This window comes from Arachis ipaensis, chromosome B10 (assembly GCF_000816755.2).
Source record: "Arachis ipaensis cultivar K30076 chromosome B10, Araip1.1, whole genome shotgun sequence".
NCBI classification, from domain to species: domain Eukaryota; kingdom Viridiplantae; phylum Streptophyta; class Magnoliopsida; order Fabales; family Fabaceae; genus Arachis; species Arachis ipaensis.
In genome coordinates this window covers 126144444-126154095 of record NC_029794.2, presented here as the reverse complement: position 1 = coordinate 126154095, position 9652 = coordinate 126144444, and positions in this window count along the sequence as shown.

Sequence of the window (9652 nt, the reverse complement as noted above, 5' to 3'; positions counted from 1 at the left end):
CTACCAAGCAACGAAAGTATCAATAAGAAGTCATCAAAGATGCCACTTTTTTCTTCGTTTTATAAACACCCCAAACAAACAAGCCACTAGAAAAAATCGTTACTTTCTACAAAGGATCATCAATAAAATCATCAACAGAGCGAAAGTCATCAAAAGGAGCAACCTTCTGGGCAAAGTAAAACAGGTTCATAAAAAACCAGAAAAACATGCAGCACAGCGACAAGCGAGCACGACAATGCAAAAAGATTCAAGCTTTCCAAACATGCATTCAAAACCAAAACTTTAACAAGAACCGAAGGAAAAAACAACAAAAAAAGCACAAAGAAAGAAAAATCAACCTGAACGAAGGAAGAAGCTTCGAAGGAGATTGAAAATGGAAAGACGGAATCGCCCAGAAAATCGCCGAATGACGCCGCAATGCAAGAAAGGCAAAGTGTAGGCGAAAACAGAAAGCGAGAGAGTGAAGGGAGAAGTTACAAATAAAAACGAAGAAAAGAAACCATTTTTTATTGCAAAATTCAAAATAAAAAGCCAAGAGAAACGGGGCAATTAAAACCAATTAATAAAGGTATTAAACCCTCGCACGTTCCCAATAACAGAGCGCTGATATAAAAGTGCGCGCTTTCAGAGGAAAACGTTCCACATTCAAAAAATTTCTACAAGGAAAGAAATCGACAAATGCTCGAGTTCGGCTTCACTAGAGAAGGATCGAAGTCAAGGACTCGACCTCAAAAAAGAAGACCGAGCTCAAGCAGGGGCACTGTTCACACCCTGGGTCGAGATATCCGATCCGGGATGTTCAGTAACAAAGCGACCGACCTCTTCAGGTCAGACTATCCGACCTCTTCTCAAAGAGCTCGGTCAAATCGGCAGGAAAGCCCAAAAAGGGGCCCAACTTAAGGAATACGACCCAAATCCAAAGGCATCCCAAGCCTACAGAGAGAAGGGCGGTTCCCTTGAAGATAAGCTGACCTCACTCAAAGATAAGATAAGATAAAGATAAAATAACTAACTTATCTTATCTAAAGAAGGTCACTCCACACTATTATAAATACACTGGAGCACCCATGTATAACTCATACTCTGATTCTACATAAAAACCTGCTAATACTCTTGCTAACTTAAGCATCGGAGTCCCTTGCAGGTACCCCCCACCCTCCGGTGATAAGGGATCAGCAGTGCAGCTAGATCAACATGTCGGACACAACAACTCCGGCCGCCACTCACCAGCCGGACATATCATCTCCGACCAGCACAGAAGATCTCGTCCGAGATCGACCTACAGTTTCAAGTAACCCTCGGAACAAATAGGTTGGAGGTAGATCTCACCTTAACGGAGGCCTACAAAGGTATCTGCAGTACACACGTAGGAGTTTGGAGTCTATCTTCAAAAATTCTCCGTGCTGGCTTTTTTGGGCCGAACTTACATAATAATTGTAATCAAAAGGTAAAAATTTGCACAAATTGCAAAAAAATTCTCCCATAATACATGTCCCAGCCGAGCTATTGAACAACTATGAAGTAAGTTGGCCCTTTTATCAATGGGGAATCGATATTTTTGGTCCATTCTCCATTACACCAGGTCAGGTAAAATTTTTAGTTGTAGCTATTGACTATTTCTCTAAACGGATTGAGACACAACCATTAGCTAAAATCACATCCCAACAAATGATGTCTTTTATTTGGAAGCATGTTATATGCAAATTTGGTATACCACAATATGTTATCACTGACAATGGTCGCCAGTTTGTCGATCATAACTTTACATCTTGTTTACAGAATTTAAAGATCCACCAACATTTCTCTTCAATTGAACACCCACAAACTAATGGATTAGCTAAAGCAGCAAATAAAGTCGTCTTACATGCCTTAAGAAAGAAATTAGATTATGCTAAAGGGCTTTGGGCCGAGTTAATCCTAGAAATTCTTTGGGGATACAACACAACTATACATTCTGCCACCAAGGAAACTCCCTTCCGCTTAGTATATAGATCAGACACTATGATTCCTTTGGGGATCTCTCAATCCTCGTTGCATACACAAATAACCAACCAACATGAAGCTCGACAGCAAGATCTGTATTTCATAGAAAAAATTCGAGATATAGCCACTCTTCACCATCGAACAATGTAGCACAACATAGCTCGATGATACAATCAAAAGGTCCATCATCGCTCATTTCAAGTCAACAACCTGGTGATCAGAAAAACCAAGCAAGTCAGATGACCTTCATCTCATGGAAAATTTGCAGCCAAATGGGAAGGCCCATTCCGAGTTGATGAAGTCTTAGGAAATAGAGCATACAAAATTCAATCTCTAGATGGTACAATTTTAACTAATACTTAGAATATCTCCTCTTTAAAACAATATTACAGCTAAAAGACAGGGACAGGCTTGTACTCTTTTTCCTACTTACAAGATTTTTCCCAAAAAAAAATTTTACTTTGAGAAGTTTTAATGAGACATGCCTACCTGCACCTTTGAAAACAAGGGTCAAATAACAATCTATTATGTTTACGAAAGCTGACTTACTGATTAATTGTTTTCCTTTCATATGATCTCTGTCAATCTGACTTGTGACTATCAAACACAAATTATGACTAATATGTCATCCTCATACAACTATTCCTTCAATCAAATGCTCAATAAACATCACAACTTTACCCATTTATGGTAAACTTTTTTGAAATGTATCCAAAACAAAATTTTACCATATCAACTTACCAACATGATACCTATCAATCATAACATGGTCACAAAAATTAACATGATTATCTTTAAAGATTATACAAATTCATCAAAAGGAACTATACCGAACTATTGGCAAAGTCAATCAAACTTCAAAAAATTCCATTTACAATCTCATTCGTCATTCCAAATGACAATGACAAATCATTGTCATTAAAATAACAAAAGCAAAACAATTAACTATTACATAAAGCCAAGAAAACTTGGCATCAGTCAAAGATCAAAATAATCACAGGTTTCATACAAAACACTACAAAATATATGAACTCAAACTTAAAATCAATCTGTCAAGTTTTCATCCTCTTCTTTGGCAGCCTCATCATTATCTACTAGATTTCCTTCACAGACAACTTTATCCGGATCCATTTGGGACAAATCTTGGTCAGGGACAAAAAACTTGGCCAGCATCACCGCCCGTTCAAATCCATTAACATAGGCTTCCAAAATTTCAGTTTGCCTACTGTACTCCAAATTTTTAAGTTTCACAATAGCTTCAATCATTTGATTTTTCATATTAGAAAGATCATTCTCTTTCTTCTTCAACAACTCTGTTTCTTTATCATAACTGTCCTTCACCAACTTCAATGCCTCCTCTTTCTTAGAAACCTTCTTTTTTATATCAGCTGCGAAACTATTCTTTAAATCCAAATATTCTTTCAAACTAGTCAGTTCATCAGTCTTTTCTAAAAGCTTCTTATGCTTCACCTCCCAACTTTGACCAATGCTCGCTAACCGAAATCCGAGCACCTATATCAGACAATAGAAAAGTTATATTATATAACTAGAACTTTATTTTTTCATTATATACAAGTACTAAAGTCGTATCTGTAAATATTGGTCAATAACCACATCTCCGACCCGATTCACTAAGGTCTTATTGGATGATGATTGAAATGACTCATTGGCAACAACCATGAAAGGAAAACTTTTGTCCCACACCAAGAATCCATCACTACCCTCGACAAAGCCGTGCAATTATTCTTGATTACTCACAAAGGTGGTTAGCTCCTCCAAAGGAATCTCTTTTGCTTTTTCTATTAAGTCGTCAAACACATCTACATCAATAAGGTTGGACTTTCTTCTTTTTAAAGACGATCTTCTTTCTCCTTTGAGTTGGTCGATTAACCTCCCCTTCTCCATCCCCATTGCCAGGGTTCGATGACGAGCCCTCCTTTTCCACATTTTTTGTCTTGAAACGAGCTTTCAAGATCGCACCCGAAACTCCCGGATATTTTCCACCTATATAAAAAACAGAACATATATAGTTAGTCAAATAAAACAGTCATAACATCTTCAAACCTTATCTACAAAACTTACCAAGATAGTTCACCACGGACACTTTATTATCTTCCCATGGAAGTAAGTCAAAAATAGAAACAAAATTTTCTCTATCAATATGCTCAACCAAATAATTAATTATACACTCGTTTTTTGCACTAATCACTTCTGGACCCAGAATATCCTGAGGTTGTGAACACCAATAAAGAGAAAATTTCTCACCGAGATGTTCATCCAGATAAAAAAAAAATCCTCGTCTACTGATTTAACTTTCAAAAATATTCAGATAAACCAAAAGACTTATATAATTTGAAAACAGATAAACCAGAAGTGATATTCAGATTTATCCAAATCCCTTTCCATACCCTTTTAGCCTGAAACATAGAAAAGAACAACTCTAATGAAACTTTTACCTCCAAAAACTCTATTAAAATTTTAAAACACCTAAAAAAAGTCCAACCATTTGGGTGCAGCTGGGAAGGTGCATAGTTCAACTGTTTTAAAACATCACATTCGAAAGAAGTGAATGGAAGTTTAACACGGAGTTATTCCAACACACAGCTATGCATGAAAAATACGAGCCCCTGAACCCGCCCTAACAATTTTTGATATCTCTATCTCACCAACACTATCCTTATCCATGAAAAGAGACCCGCAAATTTTTACATCCTCATCGATTCACTTATACGGGCCGTCATAATCATCTTTCTGCACTTCCTTTCTCTTTTTCTTACCCATCATTTTCAGAAAAATAAAGAGAAGACAAGAGGATGATGATCAAACTGAAAGAGAAAGAAACTAACCTCTTTTATTCATGTTTTACCCTCTTTCCAAAAACGTTTTAACAAAAGTGAACTTCTATTTATGAAACCCTTCAGCATTCCAAAATAAATATGCCACATTTAATATAACCGCTTCAGTTCTATTCAATCCATCACGACGGTTTTCTTCCAAAACTAACGGCACTAATTGCATTGGAAACTAGAACGGTAATTCACTTCTGATTTAATGACAAGACTTTTTCATTTTTTCATTTTTCTGTTTTTTTTTTTCAAAAAAAATCTCTATTTGCTCGTTTTTCCATTTATGTTTATTTTCATAAAATTTGTTGAATTGTGGGCTCCATATCTATAAATCAAAACGTCGAATTATAACTCATCAATAAAAGCTCAAACTATTTCATCAAAATATTGCCAAACTTGGAGGCTATGATATGAGCATTATAACTCGACTATACACGTTATACATTAGTTATCAATAATAGACATCAAAACAAATATCGAAATGCTCCAATATCTCATTATTCTCCATTAAAACAAATTATTCGGAAGTATAACTGTTAATACTTTATCCTAAATATAAAAGGAAGGTAATACGTTTATTTAAAACACAACAACAATACAGAATTTATTATACATTCACTAACTTGAGTGTCGTAGTGTCTTTTGCATGTATCCACCCCTTGTTCTCTCGCTGCTAAAATATAACTCATCTCGACAGAAGATTCTTAGTTATTCACCGACGGACGAACTATACAGCGACCCACCTACAATTAGTTAATTATCATTATAATTATTTATAGTTACGGTTATAACCATTATATATATATAATAAATTTAATTTTAGTGTAAGTCATAGTTGAATATAACCAATTTTTTTATGGAGAAACTCCAATGCCGCTCAATGTTGGTGTTTCTTACGGAAAAACTAATCTATTATCTCACTTCAAATACGTATGAGTGTAGTGTAAGCCTAATAAAAATTTTATTTGAGCATAAATTATCCATTAAACACTCCCCTTTATATATGTCCATCAGTGACATAAATGTTTATAAAAGTTAGCTAATATTCCTATATATTCACCTTTATCAATATTTGAGACCATAATTTCATTGTATACATAACCGCTAATATATTATAGCAATTAGACATTAATCATCTTATATTTTGTTGTTAAAAGATTTTAAGTAAAAAATTTTTTAATGACTATGAAAAATATAATTATCTTTACAAAATATAAGTTAAATAAAATATATAATGACTATTATGTTATTGTCACTAAGATAGCATTTGTTTTGAGGTATTGGGACAGAGACTGGGAACTGAGACTCAATATCATATTTGTTGGTTCAGAGACTGGTACTAAAATTTCTGTTCCTGTCCCCAAAATTTCAGTATTTCAGTACCTCTAAAAAGTGGAGACACAGGGGACTGAAATTTTTAGAGACGGAGACTGAAACTTTAATAACATTTTATATTTAAAATACCTTCATCACCTCCAAAAAATGGAGACACATGGGACTGAAATTTTTAGAGACGGAGACTGAAACTTTAATAACATTTTATACCTAAAATACCTTCATTTCAATTAATTAATTCCAATTTTAACCTTTGTACAAATTAAATTAGAGTTTCATTCTTGTTTCAATTTCTATCTCTCACTTTGCACCAAATAGAATACTGAGATTTATTTCAGTTTCTGTCTCTAAATCTCTGTTTTTCAGTCTTTATTTCTCTATCAAACACTACCTAAAAATTTATAGTTAAAAGTGATTTTTATGACGGTGTTTATAGGACGACATCTTTTTTGATGAGGGGCAATAATCATTCTTAAATGGAACGAAAAAAAAAAAGAAATAGAATATTAAGATTTATTTCAGTTTTTGTTTTTAAGTCTATGTCTTTCAGTTTCTATCTTTCTATCAAACACTACCTAAAAATTTATAGTTAAAAGTGATTTTTATGATGGTGTTTATAGGACGACATCTTGTTTGATGAGGGGCAATAATCATTCTTAAATGGAACGAAAAAAAGAAAAGAAAAGAAAATAAAGATTCCAAGAGTCAAACCCGGGTAAACACCGTAAGAGGCCAACATGTTCACAACTAAACCAAAGCTTCACGTAACAAAATCGTTAGATGAAAATAAAAATGACATGTTATAACGGAAAATACCATTATTAATTATATCTACTCTATATCATAGAGGCTGACCAGGCTACATGAAATCTGTTATAACGTGGTCCAAACACTAATTTATAGTTTATAGTTCATAGAGCATAGGGAAATTAATAAGCACTATGTAAGGTTGGTGGCTGAGAAGCTAGGAGCTAATAAAGATTTTGTAGCCACTGATTCAATGATACTAATAAAGATTCGAATTTATGATGCTCTTGACTTCTTCAACCCACTTGAGAGTAAACTCCATATCCTTCTTCGTTTACCAAGTGGCAAGTGATTCAAAAATACTGTATGAATGATAGAAATCAATTCCACTAAATTATTTAGTATGGATTCAAAGTATAATACCTATTATTTATTAGTTTTTATGATCACTCACTCACATAAATGACACTATCATCTTTTAATTCTTAAACTTACCAATAATATATTTATAAAGTAAAAGAAAAGATTNAATTAAGTATTAATTATAATATTTTATAAAATTGATAGAAACTTGACTAGTCAAATTTTTTATTTAAATTTATTTTAAAATTTTTAAGTTTAGTCATCAACTTAAAGGTTTCAATTTATGATTTTTTTTAGTACAAAAGTGATGAATAGAACTTGTCATATAGATGCTTCATGCATAGTTCTTCTTTTATTTGTTTCATTAAAATCAACTTGACTTGTAGCTTCTAATTTTATCTAGGAAATAAAATTTAACTTGTGATTTTTGTAACTTTTAATTTCAACACTTATAATTTTTGTAGCTTTTAATTTTATGATAAATCTAGTATAACGTAAGTTGACTTAATTTTTATATACGTATTGTTTCACACAAATGTTTAAGAAAGTGATATGATAAATCATTAAAATAATCAAACTTGTTAAGTTTATGGGTAGTTTATCTCCTAGATTATCTCCTAGAGTCATCCGTCATTTTAGATCCCAGTTAATACCGACAAAGATCTCTTAATTTACCAGATGACAAGCTATACATTTAAAAGTATTAGAGAATAATCATTCATATATATATATTTTTTTATCAATTTAAACTTTAATTTTAGAAGAAATAGTTTTATGACATGGTATTAGAGTTCTGTGTTCGAAAGACTTAAAATTCAATTTTTGGTAAATCCTAAAATGAAAAAAAATAGCATAAGACAAATAAAATGAAAAAAGAAAGCCTATGCAAAAATTAAGTAAATCCAGAAGAAACTCTTGTTTGAAGGAGCGTGTTAAAGAATAACTATTCATATTATTTTCTTCTATCAACTTAAATTTTTGGAAGAAGTAATTTTCTGACAAAAATAATCAAACAATTTGAAGTTTAATAATCAAACTTTTTATAAACACTAAAAATCGACTATAACTATATATATTTTCTACTTTTATTTGCAATTTAATTAGAAATATAAACTAGTATTTTTATCCGTAATAACATTACGGAAATATAAATCTTTTAAAATTACGTCGATTCTGACATTACAGATTATGGCACAAAAAAATTATAGCATTAAACTACTTTTACAAAAAGGTCGTAAGGATAAAAGTCTCTGTCGGTTAAGAAGCTTAGAGTCTCTATAGATAAAAAAAATTAAATAATAAGTTTTTAGTTATTAATTTCATATGAAAGAGTTTAATTTTTTACTAATAATTAATTTTAACATTCATTATCTAAAATTTGAAAGTAAAAATCTAAAACTAAATAAAAAATATGTATATAATAATATTTTTTATTTAAATTATTTTATGTTGTTAATTTTATTTTTTGTAGAATAGAAAGGTAGAAAAAAAATAAAGAATAAGAGAAAAGAAAAAAAGATAAAGAAGAAGAATGAGAGAGGGAGTTTGTTAATTTTGAAAGTTAAGAGTATAATAAAAAATATCTAGTGACACATTTTGATTTGTCAAATTATAAATTATATATAGAGTGAGAATGATAGAGAGAAATAGAAAGAAAAAAAAAGAGAGAGAGGTAGATAAGAGAATGTAAGAAGGAGGTTTACTAATTTTAGAGGGAAATATTTTCTCTAAATTTTAATAAGAGAGTATCATGTGACACATTTTAGTTATTAAATTAAATTAGTTAGTAATATATAAATATAATATATAATCTCCTACAAACCCAAAAGTTTGACAATTATTTAACGAATTTAGAAAAGTTATATTGTTTGTAGGGGTGTTTAAAATTAATCCAAATCGAATAAAACTAACGAGACGAATAAAAAAATTGAAAAGCGAAATAACCAAAAAATTAGAGTGTGTTTAATTTGTGTTTTTATTTTATATTTTTATTTTCATTATTTTCTGTCTTTTAAATTTTGTGAAGGAAAAACTGAAATTAGTAAAAATAATAAAATTATATTTTCTGTTTTTATCTCCTGTTCAACTTTTTTTTCACAAAATCCAGAAAACAGAAAACACTAAAATTAAAAATAGAAAATGAAAACGCAAACGACTAACACACCCTTAAATTATTATAGTTTTTGTTTAGTTCGATTCGGTTTTTGATTTTAGCTGAAAAAACCTGAACCAAACCAAACCAGTATATGAATAAAACTTCTAAATTACCCTAACCCTAATGAGCCTACACGGAACACTGAAGCCTATTCTTTCACTCTCACCTCTTCAGCGCTGCAAACCTCAGTACTTTCTCATATTCTAAACTCTCACAATCCCTC